Source organism: Suncus etruscus, chromosome 9, assembly GCF_024139225.1.
Source record: "Suncus etruscus isolate mSunEtr1 chromosome 9, mSunEtr1.pri.cur, whole genome shotgun sequence".
Lineage (NCBI taxonomy): Eukaryota > Metazoa > Chordata > Mammalia > Eulipotyphla > Soricidae > Suncus > Suncus etruscus.
The window spans coordinates 37,090,655-37,096,760 of NC_064856.1; the positions used below are offsets into that span (position 1 = coordinate 37,090,655).

The window sequence follows — 6,106 nt, forward strand, 5'->3', positions numbered from 1 at the left end:
TCCCTGGGCCCATGCACATGGTAATTATATACACATGCCCACATTTACCCTCTTAAGATGTGTATTTTCTTACTTTTATAATGTATTTTATTAGAGTTTTTGTGCCTCTGCCTTTGGAGAAGTATACGTTCTCTCTTGAATGCACTATTCTGTTTTTTAATCCCCTCTTTCCCTTTTATCAGAATTTCCAAACCTGTTTTTTTTTTCACTGCTCATCTCCTCCTGAAATTCTTTTCTGTGAAGGAAGGCAACAGGTGTAAAAGGAATGGGGACATTCTAGGACTGACTTTGCTTTTCTTGCAAAGAAAAAAAGACAAGACCCACAGTCCCTCCATGATGACCAAAGGTAGAAACAGAGAAAGAGGCAGATTTCTTTCTCAAGGTTGCTGCCTTTGCCCTTCCCACTTCATATAAGTCATTCAGGAACCACCATCAGGTGGAATTGAAATATTAAAACATTGTATTAATAAAATGTCACAAAAATCTTTCTAAATCATGGTGACTCAATTAAAATATATATTTAAATATAAATTTTTAAGGTAGCAAGAAGAGAACCAGAAAAAAATGCTTAAGTGTAAATCAAGGTATCTTTAATAGATCATTTTAATGGTCTGAAAGGAAAGCTGTCACAAAGTTCTTATGATAATAAGTCTGAGATCTAAGACATTGAGTAATTTGATAACAGAGGAGGACCCTGGTAGTTCTCTGGGCAGGATTCCAATCTTATCTGGCCTGCAATAGCATCAGGTAAAGGCTTTATCTTAAAAGTATAACTCCTTCAAATTTTATTTCTTAGTTTTACTATAACCCAAGACCTTTTATTAAATCTCAAGCATGCATTGCCTTGGAGGGATCATTCCCTAACTTCCATCCTGTCTTTCTTTTTCAATATTACACACTAGTAAATAGAAATTTCCTAATTTTATTCAAATAATGAACTTGTTTTGGGGTTTCCAATTTATTCATTTCTGTTCTAAGTCATAACCTTTCACTTTTGTACTGCCTGAAAGGCAAAGTCACAGTCCTTTTGTTATTGAGGCCACTCTCACTGGTCCGCTGCATGGCCCATGTCCACTGTCATCATAGATTTGTACCTGCTACAATCCCATTAGTTATTTTTGCACCTGTACTTTTCAACTAAATTTTTAAGACTCAATCAGATCATCATGTCTTCCAATAATTTTTACCAAATATTTTCTTAAAGTGTCATCTTTGATCTTTTCTTTTTTCTTTAATCTTTTACTGTTAGTAAAAAAGAAAGATACTTGAAAACTTATATTTGTTTATATTCTATTTAAACTAATGCCTAACTTATTGTCAATGGTCAATATATATTTGAGTTATGACTTTATGAGTAAACCAATTTATTTTTAAATAGGATTGATGCCATTGAGTGAATTACTTGGATATGTAATTCTTAGAAAATATCTAGAATGTCTGTGTTGATAGGTAATGAATATTTGTTCTTCATTTCTACCTTTCTTTTATCAGAGAAGAAATACTTGCTATGTATCTGAGGAAATTTCTCCTTAAGATTCCCATATTCAACTTTGCACTGTAAATAATTGAATATTTGTCATCTTAATTAAACAGAAATACACTTTGGTCTTGGAAATTTCAACTAACTTTTGTTTGGCAGTTAATTGACTGCCATTAAGTGGAATATAATTGAAAATGTCACCATATCAGAGTTTCATTTTCAAATAAATATAACATCATAAAAAGCAATTAAATATTAATATCAAATCTTTTCATCTTCTATAATCTACATGTATGTAATATAACAGTTTAGCAGAGAAAATGAGATTATAATTGCTGGTAAATGAGTTTGGAAGGGTAATAATATAAAATAATTTTCAGAAAAAATGAAGGTAGGATGCATTTAGTATTACTGATGTAAATATAAAAGAAAGTGATGAGCAGAAAGACTTTTAGAAGATGGTATGCCCTAGTGAGCACAATAATAAATTGGGGAAGCTGCATGTGAAGCTATCAAGTGTCCCTAAAAATGACAGATTTAAATTTTCCCTTCAAAGAATGGGTACTTCATAAATAATGGGTGCCCAATCACTAGGAGATAATAACACAATTGAATATCAAGGACACAAAAATAGGAGAGAAACATGGGCATAGAGTTTGAACAGAACTCCCAAAGCAAATCTGTGAAAGGAATGAGGGCATCAAAAGGCTGCCTACTTAGAATGAGATCATTCAAAGAACATGATTATAATCAACCTACTTCTGTGCATGACACTAGGATCTCACATCTGCCTAGACTGAAAGCTATGAAAGAACACTGATTGAAGTTGGAAAATGGCAAGAGTAAATTGGAAGCAAACAAATGATTTTTCCCTGAATTAAGTGATGAACATGTCTTAGAATAGAGACATCTATAGAATGAGTGGTCAACATCCTTTTGTTCTATTCTTCTGCCTTTAAGAAGAATGACAGCATGTCAGCTGTATAGAAATGAGATCATGTTTAAATTGAATTATAGGTGCTTCATGATACCTACTAGAGAACAAAATGTGTTTTTTCCTATAGAAAGCAAACAAAAGTGATTCTGAGCAGTCAACATTACCACACTCTGTCCACTCTTTTTGGAAAAAAATTCTGAACACAAGTGTATTTTCTATGTTCCTGTGACACTGTGGGGCATCATCCAGATAACCTTTCATTGGACTCTGGGAGACAATATTGGGAATATAAAGTTTCATAACTGATTAGCTATGAGGTCCTATCCAACATAATCAAGAACAGAGGACTTAATATTCAGGTTATAGTACTATATGTTGAGTTGCTATAACATAAAAAGAGCACTTATCTTCATATTTGTCCTGTGACCTCATTTATCTTTGGAAACAAAACTTTTGGTGTGACCCAGAGACATAAATTTTATGTTGTTCCCTGACTTAAAACATTTTTATAATCTTCCATTGCCAGTGGAATGAAATCTTTAATTTTGTAAAAGTGTATGCATTGTTTTTCATAACTGTTCAAACTGATCTATCCACTCCTCACATATTTCTCTTTTCATTTTTATCGAGGCACCAAGATTTATAATACTGCTAATTAATCTTTTATGTTTATATTTTTCCAATACCACACCCACCACTGAAGTGTCTGTTTCTCTTCACCAAGATCCACTGGGCACCTTTAGTTTACCTATCCCATCACCCTTTCCTGGTAAGCATAGTTATGTAAATTATCTCCCCAGTTCTGATGTCCTTGCCATTTGTTCCTTTACGATGTTGGTGATAGAGGTATTATATATATATGTATATATATTATATTATATATGTATATATGTATGTATATTATATACATATTATATATGTAGTTTTTAATTTCTTCCTTCAGGGAGTGTTTTCTTGTTAAGTTTTTGCCTTCATGACTCCTGCAGGAATAGAAAAGTAATAAGTCTCTTACTGTAGCATTACTTTATTATTTTCCTTATTATCTATTAACAAGTATTTTATATATTTTGATGATCCATCTTAGGTTCAAAATCTTAGGTTCCAAATGCTTATACATATAATTTTGTCTTAGAATATTGATCTCTTAATCATTAAGAAATGACCATACATGTCTCTTAGAAGCACTACATTAAGGCATATTTTAATAGATTCCAGAATTGCACAGTTAAACTGGTCAATGTTCCTATTTCCCCACTTCTACCTTCTACCCACCCCTTATCCCAGGGATCAAAATGTTAAATTAGTTTGGGTGGCTACTGTAGATTTGAGTTGGCATATTAAAGTGTGTTCATTAAGTTTTATGAAGAAAATATTAAAATGTCACATAAAATGTACCATAATTTATTCCACATTCAGATCTAAGATGGTTTAATGTCTTGATAAAAGATGAGATGATTTCAGTACACTTTACATTTGTTCACTTAGACCACCATATGCATAGATGTTGCAATGAATAATTCTTCTCTTCAGTATCTCATAGTGCTGGATGCTCAGAAATATGACAGAAACCTGTAACACAGACTAACCACAAAGTACCAGATATTTCTTGCCATTGGTGATCTTGCAATTAAAAATGCGCCAGATCAGGATCACAAGGATAGTATTGAAACCATAATGAATATCCTCAACTTGTTCAGATGTTTTCTAGCCGCTGGGAGGCCAGACATTTCCTCATTCAATACATATTTCTTAGTTCCCATGCAGTAATTCTCTATATATTCTGCCCAATGTAACTGCTGAACATCTATATTAAAGGTCTTTTTATCTTCAAGATTTAGTTGATTCATTAACACATTGACATTGTCAGTATTCCAGACCCTAGAATTACTTGGGAAATATTCAAGAAACACCACAGCTTTGTGGAGACGTGTTATTGCTTTTATCATTCTTGGGCTGCTTTCAGTCATGCTGAGATAGATAACAAACAGAAATGCTGGGGCCTTATGGCTTACAGCAATCCAGTAATGATATAAAAGGTGATTGGAGGTTAGATTTACATTGGGCTGTCTAAAGGCCTGTTTGAGAGGATTCCTCTTGAAAGTGGAAATTACATGATATTCAACTTCACCCCAGTGGAAAGGATTAGTGCTCCCTGTTGTACAATTATACACCATGATGTTCCTTGGTCTAGTAATTCCGAAATACCAGGCTGCTGCAAGACTTGCGCTGACAACTATATCTACAGGAACAAGATCTGCAAGGGCATTGTTGGAGGCACTCATTGTTCAAAGAATTCCTTTCCCTGCTGCAATAAAAAGACCACTAGGTCCATTGAAGTTATCAATCCATCCTGGCAAAGGTTCTTTCCAACTGGCACTTACAATTGATGGCCTTACAATTGCCACATTTAGTTTTGCACCTTCTTGTTGTACAATATATTCTGCCAATGCTTTTGTGTTTATGTATGTATTTGGTCTGTCTCCTATCAATTTTGGTGTGATATCATTTACGAGGCCATCATCCATCCACTCTAATGAATCAGCTTCTTGGGATCCACAGGAGGTGGATAGACTACTTCATCAATATGTTTTCGACTGCAATAAGCATATGCTGTTGATACATGCATAAATACTTCCAAATTTTTTCATTTGTTGTGCAAAAAGAACAAGTTGTCATCTAACAATCACATTTAACTGAACAGCATCTCTCAAGTTTTCATTAAACCTTACTGTAGCTGCACAATGGAATATAATATTGGTAGAATCGATGATAACTTCTTTATCTTCTTCACTATGAGCCAGTTTTGGTTAGGTGAGTTCACTGTTGATTGCTCTAATTTTCTGGATTTTCATCTCTCAATCTGTCAAAAAGCTTGCAATGAATGAGTTGATCTATTCGCTCCTGGGGTGTTTGTCCAGCTTTTGCCTCACCAAAACAAACACTGAATTTACTTTTGGACAAGATCTTAGCAGCTTTTCCAGATGCACCTTCCCTAGGAAACCAGTAGCTCCAGTTATGAGGACATTCTTGTCTTCATAGTATTCTGGGATTGAAACCATTTTTATCCTAGATAAAGACACTCTGGCCTCACTTTCTCCCTCACAGTCCCGCTTTGTCTCCTCTGCTGCATCTGCCACTGCCGCCTCCACCATTGTGCTCTTCTCAGTAGCTCTTCTCTTCCACCAGCCCTGACCGGCTGCTCTCAAATAATGACTTTATTTAACATGAGTGTTCCTGTAAAGACCATTCCTGTAAAGTCAGACACATTCTGAGGACCTGGCAGTTAGTTATTTAGAATATGACTTTTGCATGCTACAATTGAACTTTTTTACTTTTTTATTTAAACATCTTGATTACAAATATGATTGTGATTAGGTTTCAGTCAGGAAGAGAACACCCCCCTTCAACAGTGCAACATTCCCACTACCAATGTCCCAAATCTCCCTCCATCCCACCCCACCCCCACCTGTACTCCAGACAGGCTTTCCAGTTCCCTCATTCATTCATATGATTATGGTAGTTCTCTGTGTAGTTATTTCTATAACTGCACTCACCACTCTTTGTGGTGAGCTTCATAAAGTGAGCTGGAAGTTCCAGCCCTTCTGTCATTGTCTCTGAGGATTCTTGCAAAAATGACTTTTATTTTTCTTAAAATCCATAGATTAGTGAGACTATTCTGTGTCTCTCTC

At 34.8% G+C, this 6,106-nt stretch overlaps 1 pseudogene; it reads right to left on the minus strand.

Moving 5' to 3' along the window:
• Nucleotides 1-3,817: 3,817 nt before the first annotated feature.
• LOC126017964 (fatty acyl-CoA reductase 1-like) lies at nt 3,818-5,561 on the minus strand (annotated as a pseudogene).
• Between the last annotated feature and the right edge of the window lie 545 nt (nt 5,562-6,106).